Here is a 22827-nt window from a genome sequence, read left to right as displayed (position 1 = left end):
GTGGGGAAAAGACAGCTGCATGTTTTAGAACTTAAGTTTGGATAGAGATGTGACAGATTAAAGCTGCTGTCTTCTGACATGGTGAGCACACCACAAGCACTCGTATTTCACAGACATCAGTGACAAGTATTATGCACTTTCCTCCTTCTCAACATGTTCCCTGGGCCATAAATAGAGGGGACCATTTTGCAGGAAGATTATGAGGATAGTAGACAAGTTTGTATGGCAGCATCTGGGAATTTTCTGGTCACTCAAAAGGAACCTGAGTCTACCTGGCTGGCACCCAGATGCTGTGAAAGAAAGTAAGATGTGTCACATGCTAAAGATGGATGAAAAGTCAGGGTGCGGGGGAAAGGAGGTATTTGCACAAAGCAATAGTGCATACTGGATGAACCTCTGGCCAGAAGTCTCACTACATCTCTCCCTGATGAATGCTTAGATCAGCTCTGCAGGAAATTCTAAGAGATGAGGCTGCCTCCACTTTAAATGACTTTTACATCCAAATCCTAGGCAAAACTGGCAGCGCTGAAAAGCCCCTTTCAGAGCCCTCAGTGAGGCAGAAATTTTCATCTCTGGAGAGAGCCAGCAGTTGGGATTTCAGAAAAATCAGGCCAGAAGTAGTTTCCTTATAAATAGCGGTATTATCAGAACGCCTCATGGACCTCAAAGAGAAATCAGTGGGCCAAGGATCTGGCCGCTGGGCTGCACCGGTCCAGGGGATTGCAGCTCAGGATATGAATCATGGAAGCAAGGCAGTCACATCCTGTTATGCGAGCGCTGTTTGTTTTTCCTGCTCCTTCAGCTCTGGAGCTCTGAGCCGTGCCTGCCGCCAAGGCTGCCAGCTGCAGACTGCAAGGTGGACACCTGTCAGCAGGAACCAGGCTCACTCACCAACAACTCACTTCTCAGTGGCTTCTGTGGCAGCCATCAGCTGAAAGCGTGGTCAGAAATCAGCCATGATCCTGCAGGTCAGAAACTTTGCCTGATGCTGACTCTTATTTTCTGTAGTAGAGACCCATGCTTTGTGAAGCATTAGGAATGCACTGTTCTCATTTGGTTACCTCTCCATAGCCTCGGAAAACCAGCTGAGGAAAACCAGGCTCCCCCATTGGCATACATCAGCCCTGATGCAGCTTTGGTACATAAAGTTGGTTAATAGAGAGGAATAGCTGCCTCCAGGTCAGTTTCTAAGACCACAAGATAGACTCTGGAGCAACATATATTGATTTTACACCCATGAACACTGTAAGAGAGTTTCTGGTTGAAGACCACAAGACTGCAACAAGGACAACATTCAGCACACACAATGCAAGGGAAGAAGTGGAACCCCACTTGTCTGTGCATCCCTTACTCTTCTCCATCAAAGGAGACACAAGGGTGACCTGGCTAATTAAAGCAGGATAGGAGCTTCACCAGCACCTTCCATAGGACCATGGATGATGTCCTGGCACAGCCACACCAACACATTCCCAAGTGCTGCAGCTCTACAGGCAGCAAACAGACCTAACACGGGTGATGCTGTTTTTCCAATGAACGCACTTATTAACAGTGACACCACGGCTCGTCCCGACAACACAGCTGTGCAAAGGTCACCTTGAAAGGTATTATACAGAAGATCCCAGTGCCTCTCCCAACTAGAAGATGCAATTAAAAATATACTACTTTAAATAACTCTCAAGGTTTTGTCCTCACTGCTGCAAGGACTCTTAAAGGACTCTTGTTTCTTTGTCAAGATCTTAAAAAATACTATTAATGCTTAAAAAGCTCTCTCTTGTGCAATTAGCCATTTTGAGCAGAAAGGTAGCTGTACAAGCAAACAAGCTCTGTCAAAAGCAAGCCTTAAGTTAATTGGCACACACAGCAGAGCATTGGATAAGGCCAGGGTTGCACATTCACCCACGCTGCCTGCTTCCCTGGGCTAGAGAAGGTTTGTCACTCTGCAAGGACAGAGGTTAGGCATTCTGCAAGAGAAGCAGTGAGAGTTTTCTAGCCCTGCCTGTCCCAGTGAATTACGGCATGTCACCTACAAGCCACTGGCGAGGGGCTCGGCTTAGGTGTGCCTATACCAATGCACACAGCATGGGCAACAAACAAGAAGAGTTGTAAGCCATTGTGAGGCAGGCTAAGATTGATGGCCCAGGAGGCATCAGACGCTTCCTTTCCCTGAGCACAGATCTAGTTGTTTCCAAATGCAGGGTCGAGACCCCATGTGGGTTGCAGGAATTATGACAATATTTACAAGGCTGACTAAAACTCACTTTCATCCAACATCTATGTTAGTGCTGCAGACCCACAGCTATTCACCCACACCAGAAAACTTCTTCTTCCCATCCTACTTCTGCAGTGCTGTCTCCTTGCCTATGGTCCTCTTCTTGTTCATGTTTCCACACAATCCCGATAAAATTAGTTTAAATTGTTCATAGCAAATTATTAATCCTAGACAGTTGTCACCATGTTAATCATTTTAAATCATTTCAAGCGTATAAATAACTGACATTGATCTAGGCAAGGGCTAAACGGTATGGTGGAAGAAAAGCTCATGTTACTCATACAGGCAAGATCCGCTCTCACCAACACCACCAACCCAATGTGACACACTCAGTCACTCACCTGCAAACACAGATTTAACAGAATTGTAGAACAAGTGCATGGTGCTCAACATGTGCTCCAGCACAAGGTCCAGGCACAGCTCAAACATCTCTCTAGGTTTTAGAACACACCCTCTCAGGGTTAAGATAGAAGAGGAACTGCAGCCTCTTCTAGAAGAGGTAGAACAAACCCTCAAATCACTCTAGAGACAACAGGCTGCTGCATACTGAGGCAGGTCAGGCAAGAGCTTAATAGTACTAACTGATCCAAAAAGGAAAATGCTGAAGATACAAATCAAAGATCAGCATCAGCTTTGCAGAGCAGCTGGTCTGCTGCACCTTGCCAGCTTGAAAACCTGTATCTCCTCAAACAAAGAGGAGCTGTTGAAGTCAATGGAGAAAAACTAAGAACAAAATCCTTCAATTCCTTTGTGCCCATAAATCAGAGGTTTTGTTTTACTCCTACAAGGTGCAACCATTTCCCTGCTTATGAATGTGCATGCTTAGTGAGCCTTTTTCCCCACTAGTATGTTCGTATTAGTGGTCTTTCTGGTAGCTACACAAAGCATCCCTATTGTATAACACTCCTTTGACAATAATATGTCTGTGCATACACATATATGTATGTATTTTCATTCTATTGTGTTCACCCATCAAAACAAACAAACAAGCAACGAAAACAATGATTTTCCCCTCCATTCTGTTTCATTCTGGTGCAAACACACAAAATGAACAGATGATGACAAACTAAAATCTAGAATTCAGGATGGCACAAACACCAGAGTAAATGTTGGGCACAAGGGCTGAAGCATCGCTACAGCAAAATCTTCCTGGACTTCTGTTGCCAGTTTGAATCACAACCCGCGGCGCAAGGATGACAATGTTAGTAGTGGAAACTTGGAAGAAATTTATCTGTGAGGAAGCACAGATGTAATTCTGCTGATGTAAACAGATCATTGTGTATTAATGGCAAATGTAATCCCTGATGCTGATTACGTTCCCCTTGGAGGTCCAGATAACCATCTGGTATAAATCAGTCTGGTTCCTTTGAGTTCAGTGGGATTACAGCATTCAAATCCAGTTAAAGATCTCACCCAATGTCCAAGGGATATGTATTAATTTTCACTTAAAGCTGGCAAATACTCTTAACTTCAAGTTTCCAACCAAAGGAAGAAGGAAGCTGGACTGGTTCTGTCAGAACAAAATATCTATATATATCTATATATATATATAAAAACAGTGTAAGAAAGAAAAGCAGAGATTATTTCAGCTCAGCCTGAAACATATAATTCAGAGTTGAAGGGTTAGAATTCCAAATGCTTCAAAGTTTCCTAAAAAAATCCCCACCTGAACAGCAAAGATTCTATATGCTTAACAGCACTGTGTTGGATCACAGAAGAAAAGTTTTGTTTTGAAGGCACTGAAATGATCATTCAATTTAGGAAATAACAGGGGAAATTTGTTTTATGGAGCAGTAGGGCAAGTTCTACCCCAGGTGATATAACATTCTTCACAGACTCAATACTTAATATTGGTGCATGCTACATTCTCCAATAGTAATCAGGAGGATGATTCTCATGCCAAGGACTGTACACACACCCTGGACATGTGTGGCCCTAAAAGCGAGATGAGAGTAGCAGAAGCAAAACCCCAATGTGCAGCAATAGCATCTTGGCACTGGTGATTTCTTTTTTTATAGCAGACTACGTTACCTCTTCAACAGCTGGTGCCTGGGTGGTATCAGCCATCTGGAATTTCAACTTCTTTCTAGGAACTTCATTTCTCCAGATACATTTTCATTTATTCTTCACGAGGTGGAAAGCAAGCAGAAAGCAAGGGTGAGGCCTGTTGCAGGATGTTCTAAACAGCTACCTTTTCCTGCCTACCTTTATTGCCAGTTGTTTATCCTCCTCAGAAGAGACTGATTTCCCACTGGCTTTCCCAAGCTGCTTTCAGACATGGGATTTTAATATGCAAGTGCTCAGCATGGCCACAGTCAGCTCTCCTTTAGGAACAAGACCATCCTTTTCAATCTGTGAGGAGAAAAAGGACAAAAGTGACAGTTGTTTGATCCCACAAGTCTGATAGTTTCAGTAAGGAGAGCAAGTCAAACTTAGCTTGTGATGTGGGACATTAATTAATGTATTAATCTCATTCCACATAAAAATAAGTGGGAATTACCCAATCCAAGGAGAACGGATTCTTATTAGCTGGACAGTCAGGATGGAGCCTAAAAAGCCCTTTTTATTAAAAAAAAAAAAAGAAGAGTCTTTAGAGAATGACTCAGCTGTCACCCAAGCCAATGACTGTTTTCCAATAGAAAGAGATATTCCAAACCCCAGATGTGGGAACTGAAAAGGAAAGGAAAAATTAGAGAGCTGTGGGAGAGCATTAAACCAACAGAAATGGGAAGATAACACCCTCTAAAGCTTCCAGATAGATAAACAGGCTTCAAGAGAGGTTGAGTGACTGTCCTGGCTCCATAAAATAATCCTGGGCTGGGAGGAACAGTTTTACAACCCAGTGCTCAGATATGGGTGGCTACTCCAGCAACGGTGACCTGACACATACCTGCAAGGCCAGGGAACAGCATCCTCAGGTATGTGTGATTGCTGCGTGCCTCTCATATCGGAGGCTGAACTGAAGTGATAATTTTCTGAAAGGCTGGAGCAATTGGAAATCACTGCCTCCTTCTCAGATCCCATGTCTGTAGTGTGTCTGGTCTTTTTTTTAACCACAGTCTTACACTTCTCCTGTGAAGATCGCCTTGTATGTGCTCTTACCACCCCCTTTCCACACATTTATGCAAAGGGAGGCAAATGACATTTTCTCGTGGTTTGCATAATCTCATCCGTATTTATAGCCATTAGAATTCTGATGCAAATCTTTCCCTTTCCTTCTCTCTTTTCTTTTCCCTTTGCCAGTACAAAGACCCTGTAAGGAAAAGATCTTCACAGAAAATCTGAAAATTCTTTATAGTGACTCGCATTTATTTATGCCCCATCCAGACTTTTCTTACATAAGGCTGAGTCACTCCTTAGCTGAACCTTTACAAAGAAAGAAGAAAATATTTTTTCAACATTTGTTCAGGTCTCACTTCCCCCTGTTACAGCAATGAGGGTTATGGCTTCGCCACAGTTTTGATTTAATTCCCTGTGACTTCTCTTTCATTTCTTCTTTTCTTTTTTTTTCTTTCTTTTTTAAGTATTTCATGTATCTGGTTGCATCCTTTGAGCCAGTATTTCCCTTTTCACTTTGACTTGTTTAAAAATAGGAAGTTATGTAACTGGACATTTACTAACCTGTAAAACCCACAAAAGCAGGGTTCTGCCTAGACAGGGGCAGCAGTGACATTACAGCAGTGCCACTGAGCTGATCTGGGTTTTGGGCTTCTACCCAGTACACCTTTAAGTGAAAGTGGTTCCCTGAAACAATTACTTCCATTTCAGTTGCTCCAGGTATCTTGTTTATTTTCCTAACATACATTGTACTCAGCATTGGTGAGGCCTCACCTTGAGTACTGTGTTCAGTTTTGGGCACCTCAGTACAGAAGGGACATTGAGGTGCTGGAGCAGGTCCTGAGAAGGGCTTGGAGAATGTGCCCTACAAGGAGAGGCTGAGGGAACTGGGGCTGCAAAAGACAACCTGTCAGTAGCAAAAAATAAGTCTCAGCACAAACAGTTAGCCTAATCCCTACCACAGTGCAACCCCACCAGCACGTCCAAGACCACCATGGAAGAGGTGGCAAAACCCCAGGAACATCTTTTAGGAGGGGCCCAGCCAGAGGAAAAGGCACAGTGAGATGAGATCTCAGAGGTCCAAGCCCACACGGATATTTTTCTACCTGAGATGCTGTTGGACTTGATGCTCCTTATCAGACCTTTTCAATTCAACTGTTCTATTCTCATATGAATATCTGTGACTGTTTTGCCTGCCGTGTGTGCTGTAAATAAATACTCTCGATTGTATTTTACCTTTACCTAACCAAAGTAATAATGGTCTCACAGCAGCTCACAGATACTTCTTTCCCAAAAGGTGCAGCAAAGCACAGTGAATATGCATGCTTGAGCTGCAGGCCATCTTCAGAAACACCCAAGACTTGCAGAATGATTTTTAGAGCGTTCAAAATAGCCTTGGGGGTCAGAAAAAGAAGAAATGTGTGTGATGCCTGCCCAGACTCTGTGTATCCCAGAGGATTTGACTTGTCAGCACTGTCTTACAGTGACACAAGAAGCAGGAGCAAGAATTTCAGCTGCTTAGCATGAAGACACAGAGTTGAATTGAATGCACAAAGAATGCACCAAATGCTCATTTTGAAAATGAAATCTGATCTGCCTGCAGCCCATTTTGCACTTGCTTTTCTGTTGACTAAAGAGGGACAATATTTGCTGTTCTGTGGTTGCTTGCCACCAGCAGAAGCACAAAGCTCCGCACTGCCCAGGTTTCTTGACAGTAAGACAGAAGAGCACAGATGTACTCAGAGGTTTTATAAATGACTAGGAAACCCCTCCCTGTTTACCCTGAGTACTAATTCTCATGGGTAGTTGTTTTGAGGTACTCACCTCACCCAGGTACTGTGCAAACGTGACTGTCCAGAAAAAAAATAAGCTCAGTTTTAGCTCTAGATCAGCTTGAGTGTCATAATGAACTTTGGAGAAGATTCCCCTGCACCAAATTCTGACAAGCAGCATTGATGCTGCAGGCCAGGATCAATCGAGGCATTATGCCTGCCTCATTGAACGCTGTTATCACCATTATTACTTCTCAGCTCATTTTTTCTTTCTGGCACAAGGTTTCCTGAGTTTACTGAACTCCTGGTAACTTGCCGTGCACACAGAAAGAGTCCGTATTTGTCTGCCTTTGTCAGAGGCACACTGCAGTCTCTGTGCTTGTAGTCACTGCTCGCACATACTACATTTACATTAAGTTAGTGTTTAATCAAGCAGTACAGCTTCTTGAAATCGTCACCAGCTGCCTCTTTAGCTCATTTTTCCATTTATGAAACATACGTTTTTAAAAGGTCATATTATTACAAGCTCTTGGTGTTAGCAGCACATCTAGTTCCATAGAGACAGTATGTATTTCAGCTGTGGCTGCTCATCACAGAAATTGCTAATTCTTTTACCTTCTCCTGGTGGTACTAATGAGCTAATGGCTCACGTTCATGTTTCTGGTGCCTTTGCAGTAATGTAATTTGAAATGAACTACACAGCTTCAAGAAAGTGCTGGAGAGATGTAGTCATAAGAGACGTTAGATATTCAAAACCAAATTATTCTTTCATTTGCCTCCTCAGAATTATAAAGAAACATTTAAACATTGTACTAAGGATGATCTTGGAGGTCTCTTCCAACCTCAGTGATTCTGTGAACGTCTAAAGAAATGGTAGTGCCTCCCAGTAACTTGCCACCCATTGAGTTTTGGTTTTAGACATCCAGTATTGGACAGCAAACACTCAAAGACGCCACGTCCTGACACCCAGCTTCCCTATTTATCTGTGCAGAAAAGTGAAGTGTGGGCAAAGGCAATAATTACTAATGTAGCTGATTTTATACAAGACTAACATTTAATGATTCTCGTGAGAGTAAAGCGTGACTCCAAAGAGTGACTATTCCCAGCTTCTCATGCATGTTAAATGAGGACTAAGAAACAGAAGCAGGGAAAGAGAAGGACTCTTTTTGGTCTCTAATTCTGCCCCTCATGAAGAACTATTGTGAAGATTCTCAAAGTGAAAGTGTTTCTGCCCACTCAGGCCCTTTGGGGATGGCACCATGGCACCAACATTTGTTTTGGAGGTACACTTGCCAATTAGAAAGGTATGAATATCTCCATGCCAGGGCAGCCTCCACAGTCCTCTCATAGGCGATGGCTGGGACCACTGGCAGCAGTGAGTTAGTCTTCCAGGAGGAAGCTGTCATAAAAAACCCAGCAAAGAACAGCTTGGTTTCAGCCTGACAGGCAGTAACAGAGTTTAAGGTTTCTAGAGCAAGTTTTTATCTCTTTCAAACAATGGAGGACCTAACAAAAGTCAATTAAGGTACACCGCCAATGCATTAGGGAAGCCCCACCTCAACATACATTTCATACCACCACAGCATTTATTCAGAGAACTGAAAAATGCTTTTAGACTTTTACCCTTCATAGACTGCTGTGCTTTTAGGTTTCTCTTATGAAAAGAGCTGCACTTATGCTGCTGACCATACATCCCCAGTAATCAATACCTAGCATACATGTGATCAAAAATTGTTTGAAACAATAACAACAACACAACAACAACAAAAACACCACAAGACTAATAATATTAAGGCCATCAGTTATTAGGGAATTTGCCCACATTTTGTGAACTTAGACAAGAGATGTACTGGTAGGTTAAACAGTTTCAAGCTGAGGAACTTTGAGAAGGCTACATCCAGTCTGACGTATTTATGACATGCTTTAATTTAGGGGCTTATAATTAACTTCAGAGACACACTGTTCATCTCAAGACTGACTGGCTGTATCTCACACTCATCCCTGCCTTTTCTCATTTTATAACCTGTGAATGGAAAAGTTGAAGTTCTAATAAACCTCCTGCTGGAAAGGCAGAGGACTAAATTGGACTTAAGGGTTGAAATTTAATACAATACTCATAGTTCTGACAGTCATTCAGCAACACCAAAGCTGAAAAACAGTGTTCTCAGCTCTCTGATGTTCAGATTTCTCCCTATGCAAAATGGAGTTACCTATCCCACAGACATGCTGAAACAATTTGTCTACCACATTTTGAAGTTCTCATCTAAGAAATGTTTCAGCAAAGCAGACTATATTAAAAACACAGTCCTTTTGGAAAAGCAGTTTAAAATAACACAATATATTTTCAAGTGTATTCCATAGTCTTTTTTTTTTTCACTGCTGTTCTTCATTGTATATTTCTTGGGTATTTTAAGAACAGCATGGCTGCCAACAAGTAACATCTGCCGGAGGAAATTTGGCAGATGAAACAGAGGAAGCTCTCTGCTGTTTCCCAGGTCCTTTCTTTCTCATCAGGTACAAGTCAAGAAAACAATAAAACGAAGCACCATAAATGACACTCGCTGTTGTCTCATTTGTAGCAGAGGATCCCTACTGGGGGCAAATCAGTGTGTGTGGGTTCATTAAACATGTCTTCTCTAAAACATATGATTGTTTTGGTTCCCCCTGCTTAGCACACCAACAAACGTTGCTGTGCCTTGCAGCAGCATGAATCAGTAGGGTCTTAGGACCCCCAGTTTTGCAGGCACAACCAGAAAAAAAATGACACAAATTTTTCACACAAGCTAAAAATACCTCAAAACAAACCTCTTTGCTACACATGGCTGCATTCTGATCTTAGAAAATGCATGAAATAGGAGTAATTCCATAGAAGAGAAGGAAATTATTATGTGCTTCCCATAGAACTAAGAAGTTTGGACATGACATTAAATATTTACAATGGTCCCTCCGCTTCTATTTCTTCTCTATACTGCCTCATCAGCAGCCTTGATCCCATGGGATCCCACTTCTTGCTTTTCCAATCTACAAGTGCCTGTCAGCCACTTCCTACTGTCCAACATCTTTTCATCTCATTTTCCCTGATCTCCTCCCTCCCACACACACTCGGACAGAGTCTTTACTTGATGTTATACTACTGCAGGATGTCTCTCTTCCAAAAACAATTACATTGGCATATTTGAAAAAGCCAACACAATAATTCATTTAATATTTAGAATGTCTTTCAAATAAGCTCGTGATGCAAGCCAAAGAAACCCCTTCCAAACAATTGAAAGTTCCTATGCAGCTGACATGGATTTTACCTTTGTAAGTGGAAAGGTGAACTACAACACTGCAAGGTAAAGCATAGCTTTGTTTGCGTAATCCAAAAGAAAAAACATAAAAATAAAGAAAAAAAATACCTCTTATTCTACTACATTTAGTTGTAGTACTTACCCTGAAGATCAGAACAGACCCTTGAGTAAATATACAATTAGAAAATTTTACAAAGTGTATTCAATTTAATTCAGAGACAAGAACAATCCCACCAAAGCCTTTCTGGTCCATCAACTGCGTAGGTACCTACAATTACATATTGTTTCTTTTACTAGACAAGACATGTTATGAAACTACAGGAAAAGAGCAGTCCCAGCCCCAGTCAATATATTCATTTGATGCTTATGTAGCATTCCATTAATATTTTGAAATTATTGGATCTCAGATCTTTTTATGATCAAAAGACAAATGACATCTTCCCATCAGGATCAACCTGAGACATCGCACTTTTTTAATACTGTTATTCTCCCATCTTCTGTTTCTTAGAATATCTTAACACTGACTGAGCTGATGCATTTAAAATTACTAGGGAAGAATCATTCTTCAGCTGTCACTTTGCCAAGATTCACTGAGAAATGTGTTTTTATAACTCCATTATGAAACACTGAAAGTAGGGAGCAAAGACCAAACTACAATGGGGGGGAAGATGGGCTGCAGCTCCAGCAGGGCAGTCCATTGTGGCAATGGTTTACCTGTTTACCTGTGTATGCACATGGGTTGAAGGACCGGGAAAGAGCCACTACAGAGGCTTTTCTGGCAGAGCCACACAGTGTCTACCTGTGTTTCAGAACTGCAGTGATGATCTTGAACAGCAGCAATTACAATCTGGTTAGAATGCTCTATGATACAGCTATTTCCTTTCACGCTAAATGCAGTCTGAGGTAAGGTGCTGAAGAGTCAGCACCTACAGTATCGAGTCAAAAGTCATACCTGTGGATTGTCACTCTCACTTTCTCACAAATCCATATACACATTTGAAAAAGCAAAGTATTTTACAATGTGAATCATCTCAAAATTACTGGATCCCAGGCCTTTTTTTTTTCTCCACAAAAAACAGATGACACCTCTACATCAGTGATCAGAAAATATACTGTTTGCCTTCCCTCTATTTTAACCTTGAACTTCAAAAACCAGATTGCTGACTCAGAATCTTATTAATGTATTACAATGAGATGGACAAGCAATTATGAAAAAATGACTGTTTCTTGCTATATACCACTGCTTCATTATTTCTAGCTGTAGAACTTGGACCAACTTGTGTAGAGAACAGATTTTCCAACAGGTAACTGACTTCAAGAGAAGGCCTGAAATAATTCTAGCTGGCTGTTACACTGAGAATGAGTCTCCATTAATTAATCACTTGTGGGAGAATTTTTCTTTCTGAATAAACTCATTATTTTTAAACACATGACATTTGTCTGCATAAACAGGCTCTACAACTGTGATTTAAAATGTGTGCTTACCACAGGCATGGCATGCCAATGGTAACACAGCCTCCTCTGCACTTCTGAAGTGGCTTCATCTTCTGATTACAAGGAAAAAGAGGAAGGGAAGTGAACCAGCTTGTGATTTCACCCACTTATTATCAGGATTTACTTACTTACATGACTGTTGCATCTAAAGACACAAGGAGACATCGACTGTGCATCCAGAGAGACTGAAGGTTTTTCACACAGAACAGAATCCTACCCAAAGAGGACAAAGCCCAAGCAAATCCAAAACAAGATACAACAAATCAGGTTGTTCTATCACAGTGATACTCCCTCAGGTTCTACTGCACAAGTTCGGTGACAGTCATTCAAAATTTACTTCACTTTAAGCTGGCTTTCACAGCCTGAGGCTTGGGCAGATGTTCTCTTCCAAATCTGTTTTTTATCATGTGAAGATATTACTACCCACATTGCTAACAAGAGGTTATAATCCCCCAGCTAATTTTATCTGAAGTAGATTGAGATTTCTCATCATCTGAGCTGGGTGGAAATCTGCTTGCAATGGAGAAGATGATTTACCTAAAACATTTAAGAACAAATTCATTTCACTAGTAAAATAACCACTGAGTGTAAAGTAACAATGTCTGCCTGCAAGTCTGAAAAAAAGCTATAGAAAGTAAATTTCCTTACAATGAACTATTAAATGTGTGACTACCCGACACAGAGAGTGACATTAGTCCTGCCACAAAATGCTGTGCTTTGCAAAAAAATTAACATGGAATTCAAGACATGAAATGTGTTGATGGAGTGTGGATTCATTGTTCGCTGGACCACGATGGTCCAGATGCTGAGGTTAAAACCTCTGGCTATTGAAAGGCTGTACACATTCTGTATACATTTGTTGCTTCATTCAGCCACCTATAGGGCATTGGTCTGATCCAGCAGGGCCATTTTAATCCTGCCACTGTTGCTCCAACTTAGTTTTTTAGAAGTACCAGTAAGCAAGTAGTGGCTTCAGACTCAATCTGGGTCACTTGGCTTCCATCTTTCTCTCCTTTTTCCTAGTCCTCCTACAAAGAAGGAATTCAAGCTGAAACAGCCTCCCACACCACACCAGGCTGAATTCAGCTCCAGGTGCTCTGTTCCAAAAACCCATCCTTGCCACTTCTACAAAGAATTACCATTAGTCTCAGAAGTGCTGGTGTTTCACTGGAAGCATTCAAAGTCACACAGGTACCTTCCCTGCCCAGTGTGCCAGCTCACAACAGGCAGTCGTGCACAGAAACATGGAATCATCAAGGCTGGAAAAGATCTCTAATTCCATCTAGCATGTGGTTGGCTGTGCATACAGCCCCTACAGGGACTAGGGGACATGCAGTGCTCTTAATCTACCAGCTTCAAATATGCATGAAGACATGAAAAACAGAAAACCAAACCACAACAAAAACCAGTCTTTGCTTCAAGTATTAACATGAAGCTTTAGAACATGCAATTGGACAAAACACTAAGATGATTATATTTTTAAGGGTCCCATATTACCCTACGGTGCTTTAGTGGCAGCATTTTTCTAGCCACTCCACCTCAGCACCTCCCTCACAAGCATCATGGGCCCAAGCCAGTGGTAAAGGCTGTCCCATCGGCAGCCCTAGCAGACCCCAACCCAATGAACAGCATGTAGAAAGAGCTGCAGCACTGGCTGCACTTCACTCAGGACACACCATTCCAAAACATCAAGTACTTTATTGACCTTGTTAAAGCACCAGCAAAAAAAAAAAAGAAAAAGAGAAGGAAATAAAGAAATTAAAATTCATTAAGTTCATTTAAACTTTTTTCAGTCATTTGGGAAGCTCCAGTCTGCACATAAACAGTGCATCCAACAGACCTGCCACCTAATTTGAATGTGTCTGTACAAGACGAAAATTCAAACCTTTCCTACTTGAGCTATCAATCAAAGTGAAGCTAAAATTACAGTTTAACAAGCAGGTATACATGTTTTACTTAGCAAATGAGGCAGGCAGGGCACATTATTTTTAGTCACTTTTATGAGGAAAAGAGTGAAAAATAGAAGGTGGAAGGAAGGAAAAACTGTGTCTATTTGCTTGGCTCAGGCTTCTAATCTGACACTGGCAACATTTGGATATGACTCTAATAGCATTCAAGCCCTGTCTTGGACTATTGCTGTATACGTCATTAAACAGTAATTTAAAAATATATATATGGGCTATAAAAGAGTGATTGGAACCACCCCAAAACTTACAAACTACTTGTAAGCTGCTTTACTAGGTGAGCCCAGTGGGCCAGGATGACCACAGAACACAGCTTTCCCATGCAGGTGCTCACCAAACTTGAATATCCATCAACTTGCCTTTCATCTAAACCCACAGAGAACTTCTGAATTACAAAATCTGGACCAGCAACAAGCTGCTTTTCTCTCTCAAACTATGAAAACAATTTGCCCATAGTCATCATTCATCTATCCCAGCACTATACAAGAGCATGCCAGACGCAGCACTGCTGATCTGACTGTAGTCTGGGCCCTCAAACCCGCAGACAGCCACCTTTCCATTCCCTGCATTGTGTCAGCAAAACAGCTTCCCGCAATGCTAGACATCTAATTTATCTTGCAGGTGTGCTGAATTAATTGCTGAACATATTAATGAAAGTCATGAATACATTACAGCACACTTCGGAATGTCTGTGGAACAACTTGCCCACTTGCAAGAGAGCTCACAGCCAAGCATCTATGTGATCTGTGACAAAAGCCCCCAGCTCTAGCAGAAACATGGTTGCTCTTGTGTGTCTTGTAGGCCTTCCTTCCCCAGCACTCAGGCCCTTGAAGACCATGACTGTGGATGCCAGAACTCTGCCATGACCTCATTCTTTGGCACATTTTCTGACAGTTCCCAGTGCTCTGCCTTAGCTAAAACTGATCCACCCATTGCAGCACTGAATTTTCAGGTCACAAAAGCATTTTTACTACAATTTGATTTAAACTAGAATTTTTTTAGTCAACTTCTGATTGTAAGCAATGCAAGACTGTTTTCTCAGAAAGATGTGGCAAAAGCCCATTTGCCGATGATGAAATCACCTGTGAAATGTACGCTTTATCTCAGAGTAAAATTGTTACTTTGCTAACGTGCAATAGGAAAGGAAGAAAAAAAACCCCCAAAGGCATTGCTTAGTCAACTTTCAGAATAATCAGCCAAAGCTGGAAGAAAAGGTGAACCAGTTTCACAGTACCAGAGTTTTCTGAATGCTATTCCCGTTGGCTTGATGAATAGCAGGGCAGGGATTCTCTTTTCCTTTTCATATTTTTTCTCCAAGAGGAATTATCTCATCCAAAACAGCAGATAGTAGCCTGCTGATGAGTGAAAAGAAACGTCAGTAGTGAGGAGTCAACATTCTGGTGTGAGCAGGGGATTGAAACAAGAATCTTTTATGTATTACTCTTTAGCCCATCGTGTGATATGACTCATTACTGCTAGGGCATCGTCGAGATGTTCTGGTCAGTCTTTTAATGTTAAGAACAGTCTGATCTGTTTTTTCCATTTCTTTCAGTTCGTACACTACATTTTCTTGCTGCTTCCACTATGCTGGAGGCATTTTGGGTTCAAGACAGCAATTAGTGAGGAAAAATATCACTGAGCCAAAATGAATACCTTCGATGAGCTTTTGTCCTCCAGCAGGAATCATCTCAAAATGTCCATTAAGGTTTGGATTTCTGTGTGGCTGTTTAGCAGGGCACAAGGATCCGGCTAGTAAGAGCCTGGAGTACCTGGGCTGTCATCCATGAAGAGGGCCCATGAAGGGCAGAAACAGGAGTGGGCTGAATTTCATCTCAGACCACAGACAACTTTACTGAAATGCAATGCGTCAGGTGAGTACTTACTGACTCTGATGATTTACTTTTTTATAGCTAAGAACAACAGTGATGGAGAAATTTCAGCCACAACTGGCCAATCTCCTGGAAACAAAAACAACTTGTCCCGTGGGTGCTGGTAAAAACAGGTCCTCCCCCCAGCCAAAGCAATTCAGCAAGCAAACAGGAGAAACAGGAAATGTCAAGAGTAAAGTCAGAGGTAGGAGTTGTTAGGGAATGGAAAAGTAGAACCCAAGATCAGAGTAAACCATCTGAAATACAGTCAAAGACACCCATTGTGCAACTCTGGATCTATCCAAGCACCATATTTTAAATCATCATTATTTTCTGAAAACCAGTGAGCTCATAGCCAGGATTGGCAGTGATTCTCACTGCTTCATGAGCCTTTTTTTCCCTCTGTTTCCTTAGTGAGGGAATAAAATGAAAGTAGTTGGGACTTGGGCACGACGGATGAGGAAGGGGTTGTTGATAGCTTGAAGAGAATCATGACATGATGGTTCAACAGAACAAAGGTTCTATGTGGAAGAGGAGCAAAGGGAGAATAAGAGCAGGCTGCTGGACGCAACAAGAGTACCCTTAGGTTTATGTACACAGGAATCAATCACAGGAGCTGGCTGAGAGCTGTGCTGGTGAATAAGAGTTTGACCTGAGTTTAGGAGATGGATCAGCCCGGGACACACCAGGTCTAGAGGGAAGCATTCCCCATAGAACACCTGTGCTGATACAAGGCCCAACATGGAGGCTGCCTTGGGATTTTCTGGCTGAACTGAACCCTCATGGTTGTGGGGAAATCCTGTAGCTAAGCAGTTCCGACCACATACTTTAATATTAATTGTGTGTGTGCATTTCCTCTACCATGTTTATCAGCCTGGAAAATTAAGAGATGAGGAAAACAAGTAATGCCATGCCACGCTTCACTGGCTCTTCCCACTTAACATGGAGTGTCACCAAAGCCAGCTGCAATGAACTCAGAAAAACCAGGCAGTTGCTCTTTCCACTGCAACCAAGCTCATTTGTGCCCACTAAAAATACTACCTCTGATACCACAAGAGCAGTTTACTCAAACTCATCTGAGCTGGAAACTGATCTGCCCCTCAGGAAAGGAGGGGTAGGAAGACTACCACAGAAAAGGGTTTTTGCCTTTCTGCCCTAGCTAGACTATTACCGGTGGATGTTTGCACACACTCCATTATAAGCACCATTGTAACCAGTTGCTTTCATGTCATGGACCCTGGCAGTCAACACTCCTGCTCTCTGCCCTCCTTTTATCATATTCCTTTTTCAAGCTGTAACTATTTGTTCTTAATTGACCCCAATGGCTCTGTAGAGCCAAAAGATTTTTGAATATTTTCAGCAAAATTTTTGGTCTATTTCCAAAGTAGAAGCTTTTGTTTGAAATTCTATGTCCATAACATCTTTGCATGAGAAACACTGAACTGCACACCATGGAGCATGGACCTGATATTTGCTACTGTGATGGCTTTTATATCTAAAGAGTTAGAATTTCCACAAAGAGGAGTAAAAAGAAACTACACAACCAAAAAAAAATCCTTCTTTCCTAGTTTAAACATGCTCAATAGAAGGTTCCAGCACAAATCCATCTCCCAAAACTTCATCTGCATTCAGCAAGTTTTCACTTTCTTTGATACTCTCCAGAGGTTTTACAAGCACGCTTGAAGCCAGTATCACTATTATAAAATGAAGCAACTAAGAGCATATAACCAACCAGTTCCACACTGTACCTTCAGCAGCAGCACATGAGTTAAACAGACATGGATGAAGCTGAGAGCAGGTACCAGTTGTTGGGATGCAAGACAACAGGTTACAGAGAGAAACTGGCGTGCCTGGATTGGGAAAGAGCATCAGGAGGGGACACACACACACACACACACACACACACACACACACACACACACAATGAATTTTCTAAATTGATACTTCAGACTTTTCAAATATGGTGTAAACATTAACTGCTGGTATTATCCTAAAGGCAAACTCCAGATGATGACAACGTAGACAAAGAAATGAGCTCAGAGAAATATGTAGCCAGCAAAAGGAGAAAGGAATTTGCTCTGAAGAGCTGAGTTGGTCATGCAGGTTCAACCAGCTCTGGTGCATGCCTTCTGGGAACCTGCTGAGGAGTTCAGAGCAGAGGTGGGAGTTTATGGGCCAAGAAGCCAGGCTTCTTTGTCAGCCACTGAACAAACAAGCTTCACATTTTAAGAGTAAGCAGAAGATACTGAACAAGGAGAGCGATGAAGATTTGATCTGCCATAATAGTATAGCCATTTGGTCTGCTGTTCTACCTATCCTGAACTATGCTGAGATAATCTGACATCATTAATACTGGATTAGCATTTTCCTTCCCAACATCTGTAGAAGGAAAGTTCAGTCATTGGGGTGCTGAAGCAATGGGAAGCATCATTGTTCTTTGCTCCCCATCAGTAGTGGGTTCCTGTGTAGCACTGGTGTTTCTTCCCATAGAAATCTCTTTCTCCTCCCCTTTCTCTGACAAGAATTTTCTATCTATCAGATGAACAGCACTTCAGTGGAGTGCGAATGATTGGTTTGCACGCTACGTTGTCAAAAGAGGCACGTGCAGGTCAGAGGAACAATACTCACGGAATGATAATGTCAACGCCGACAGGAAGGAAGGGTAGATTAACCTGTTAAAGCATTATATTTGGAGCTGAACTGCATAAGAAAATATAAATAAATAAATAAATTCTACTTTGTCTTTCTCTCGCTAATTCTGTGGTTTCGCAGATGAAACCCACTTTCTGTACAGGTGTCTGCAAAAAGAACTTTGTTTCCACACCCGTTTTGTGACGGCTCTGAAAGAAGTCAGGGTGATGGAGAGTACTCTGGGAAGAAATGCAGGTTTATTTCTATAGAGTGTAACAGAGAGAGCTGTGCAGTAACTGATCTGTCAGCCTGACAGCAGTCCTGGAAAGGCAGAATGGGAGAAAGATGTATTCCAGGTTGGCCTAAACTTATTTTCAAGATTTTCTTGCCAAAAAAGGAAAAAAAGAAAAAAAAAGAAGAAAAAAAGAAGAAAAAAAAACCTCTGAAAAACATGAGAAATTCAGTCAAGAATAGAAGCCTGGAGCTGCACTCCAAACTGTGACTGCTGAGCAGAGCTGCCACACTGTCAGCTTTTGGCTTCCTGCCTAATGGCCGTAAGAAAGAATTTATAGGGAAAGTCATCGCTAATACAAATCATATTTTAAATGTTTGATCAGCAATTACGTTCTGATTTCTCAAGAACTGACAACTAATTTACGCTCTGTACCAACAAACTCAGTGTTATGAAAAACATTCCAGGCCAACAATGCTAATAATGTCACCAACACGGTTTCTGCCGTGCCAAGAATTATATTAAAAAGAAATCCATGCATAGCAAGGAACAAGAAACATATGTAGGTGATTTATACACGCACAACTGTTTGGAGGAGGTTTGTTTTCTTTTGTGATGTCTCCAGCCATGAATCCATGGGAGATTAGCACAAGTATCAAAATTATAAAGAAACGTTTAAGAAACGTTCAGATGTTGTATTAAGGGACTTGGTTTAGTGGGGAGATAATTGGTAGTGAGTGGATGTCTGGACTGGATGATCCTGGAGATCTCTTCCAACCTTGGTGATTTTATGATTCTATGATTTAGCTCCCTAGCTGGGTCATGCAACTATCTCAACAAGATGGCTCAGGATATACAGTGAGGATGGGCCATGCCCAAGATGCTCTCATGCCCAGGGGACAGCTGTGAGTACAGGAGATGCAAGCCTTCTTGCTGTGGTGACAAAGCCTGGCTTTGGTGCTCATCATTCTGTAAAGTCTGTAGAGCAACACAGCAGAGATTCCAGGAGCTCAGGATTGGCTCTCACAGCCCAAGTCTCACTACCAAGGCCCAGACCAAATTACAGAAACTGTTAAAAGCTGCAACAGTTTTTCTGCTTGCAAAAGTGGCTTATAATACACCCAGAGGCAGAACATCCTACTTGAAAGCACCAAGACTGCCTTATAAAGGCCTGCTCTTTCTCCCTGCCCCAGGCAGAGCATGCAGTAAGGTCCTGAAGGCTCTGGCAAACATAGCATCCCTGGTCAAACATGGTGTCATGAGTGCTACTTGTGATGGATGCAGAAACCTCGGGCACTGCTTTGTCCTGCCTAGTGCTGCATGCCTGTGGCTTTTGTCAGCTTCACAACGAACTGCTGGTGCAGTCTCAGATACTTTTAGTTTGGACACATGTTTTGTGAAAGTCCGTGGCCCAAATCTGCTTCCCCTGACCACTTCTTGTAGGACTGGTAGCCTTAGGAGTTCCCTGTTCTGCAGAGCAGAAGCTCCACCACCCTGCCCCCATGCCATAGGCTTTGCCTATCTCCTCAGGAAAGCTCAACACCACACCTTCTTTGTTCAAATGCAATCAGCTCCTCTTACCTTGGCGTTCTCGTAACTGAGTCCTCATGTGGAAGAACGGAGGCAGAGGAGAAAGAAAGCAGTATGATGCAGGCAGGCAAGTGTGATAAGTGCACCCAGCACCCTGACTGCCTCCCACGAGGTGCAGATTCTCCCCTTTGTGATGATTCCATCGTTGCCGGTCACTGCCCCTCCTTTAGAATCACATAATACACTGAGTTAGAAAGAACCTTCCAGAACCTTCACCATCTTTGTAGCCCTCCTTGGGATGCTTTCTAGGAGTTTTATGGAGGCAGCAAGAGCTGTCTGTGAACCTGCTGAACACCAAAGGAAACAAACATAAACAATACAGAGCAAAAGCTTAATAAAAAAGACATATAACTGTAAAGATGTTTGCATTTTCTTAATATCAGTAGTAAACAAATCTTGGAAAACATAAATTTTAAAGGATAATCTGTAATCTACCTCTTTACAAGTTCACTAATTATAGCTTGAAGCTCAAGATTTAAGAACTTGCTTTACATTGAGATGATGAATCAACTAACAGGAATGCAAAAGCAGCACACAGCCAATCAGAGGCATAATGTATGTTGTATGCAGGTGTCACTGGGTAAGACTCAAAGGTAATAAGCTCCCAGCTTTTGACTGGAGGGAAGCAAAGCTCCAGGTGCTGTTGGGGAGATAAGAGGAGAGCATCACAGTCTGACATAGGAGGAAATTATAAGGGTTAGAAAACTAACAGTACAGGAAACATGTTCCAGTACCCTTCTCCACACCTCCTTCCCCCAGTGGTGATGCCAGTGGTGTATTTCATAGCCAGATGTATGTTTCAGCTGAAGGGCCTGAGCTGCCATCTGAACAGTTTCCAGCAGAATGTGCAGATGCCGGAGGACGCGTCTTAATAAATAAATAATTCATTAACTTTGATTAATGCAACCTGATAGGTGGTTCAGCAAGCCCTTTGTTTGCAATTAATACGACATGGCACCTGCTTAAATGACTTACATCAGAGATCACATCCCCATACACTGCTAAACCAATTGCACTCTAATGTAACCCTTAGAGCCACATCTTCCACACGAGATAAAGTGAAGAGTGGGAAAAAAAGTCTGTGTTGTTCCCAGGAGTAATTACAAATTTACATCATCTCCAAAGGATGTACCTGTTTGTGTCTGGAGGAACACAGACTGAAGCCCGCTTCCTCCAGGTTAAAAAATGGGGCATTTGCTATTTTTACATATTAAGAAAAATAATTTTGGTAGTACTTACTGTTATTTTGAGCTCTTCGGGTCCTTCTTTGTTCCTGAGCTGATCCACTCACTCTGAATTTACTTGCTGGCCAGTTAAGCAAAAGCAGGAGAGCAAACCACACATCTCTGCAAAAAGAGAAAGTAAGTAAACTCTGGGTTTTTTCAATGCAAATGAAGTAGTGAGGCGCAGTACACAAGTATGCTGCCAATGCCCCATACTCAATCTGTGCTATAATTTCTGCAGCTGGGTATGTTATCCACATTTCTTTTAAGAAGACCATGATTTTCTCATTTCTAATATCCACTTAAATACACAGCATGTACATTTCTCAATAAACAACTTTATAGCTCTTTCCTAACACCTGCCCACTTAGAGTGAAAAATATCTCATATACGTCTCTATGTCTGTTCTCCTTTGCACTTCATAAGAACAAAAACATAAACTGTCCAGTTTGCTGTGCATGCTGCTCAACAGGTGTCTGCAGGGAGAAACACAATGATCTCATATATGCTAGTCCTTCCAAGGAGCACCTACACTGTGTCAGCTTCAGGTGGTGGTGAGTAATATGTTCTGCCAAGCCACAGATGGACAAAGCACACCCACGGTCTGCAATAGTTTAAGTTTTTGTACGTTTAGGACAGCTTTAGCTCACCTGTGTTTGGTGCTTATGTTTAGGATGACAGCCTCATGCACGGTGACACCAAGCATCTCAGTGGCCTTGCCTCTTTACACAAGACAAACACTCAACAGGAGGCTGGGTACCAAGCCAGATGTAACATTTGGTCCCCAGGGTTTGTGCTTTGGTGGAAGAGTCCTTCAGATAGACTTTCTCAAGTCAGAATCATAAAGCAAAGCCATAATAGACTCAGGGATCTGCTCTGTAAGTTTAATAGCAGTAATGGACAGGCTTTCACATTGATAAGAACTGATGAGGCCTCAGGATCTTAAGTAAATGTCTCTCAAACCACCTTGTCACATAGCAGCTGATTAGTGCCAATCTAAAAGCAGTTCAACACTGTGTCTCATGGATGGATTCACTCTGGATTTGTGCTGTGGTTTTTTGCTGTTTGGGGTTTTGGTTGTTTTGGTTTATTTTTTGCAGTATTCCTTAGAGTCATATATAATTTTCTTGCATGAGCTGAAAAGCCATGGTAAAAGATTAATATTCAGCATTACAATGCACTTCCATTACACATTTCTGCATTAATAGTGAGTTTGAAAAGGTCAAAGCCAGGTAAGATTTTTGGACATAATCGTTTAAGGCAGTCTCCAAATGTATTCCATTTCTCTAAGCTGGTTATGCAAGAAGCTGGATACTTACTGATCTTCACATCAATGTTTTCATCTGAGTATCTTCCCTTTAGTTGCTGTGTGCGTTACACACACATTTTATTCCAACACACACTCTTCCATTACTGTGAGATCATTTTAAAATCACT

The 22827-nt window shown here is 41.9% G+C and overlaps 1 protein-coding gene across 1 annotated transcript in view; it reads right to left on the bottom strand.

Annotated features, from left to right (window-relative positions):
- TTC7A (tetratricopeptide repeat domain 7A) overlaps window positions 1–22827 on the bottom strand; it is a 229389-nt gene that overhangs the window by 187169 nt on the left and 19393 nt on the right. The window contains exons 5-8 of the mRNA XM_032443773.1: window positions 21407–21513; window positions 20159–20454; window positions 4475–4621; window positions 4301–4393 (exon numbers count right to left, since the gene is read on the bottom strand). The gene's annotated coding sequence lies outside the window, so the exon portion shown is untranslated. The remainder of the gene's footprint in view (window positions 1–4300; window positions 4394–4474; window positions 4622–20158; window positions 20455–21406; window positions 21514–22827) is intronic.

This window comes from Coturnix japonica, chromosome 3 (assembly GCF_001577835.2).
Source record: "Coturnix japonica isolate 7356 chromosome 3, Coturnix japonica 2.1, whole genome shotgun sequence".
NCBI classification, from domain to species: Eukaryota; Metazoa; Chordata; class Aves; order Galliformes; family Phasianidae; genus Coturnix; species Coturnix japonica.
The sequence above is the reverse complement of the archived record's forward strand: the minus strand, read 5'-3'. Positions and strand labels throughout refer to the sequence as shown.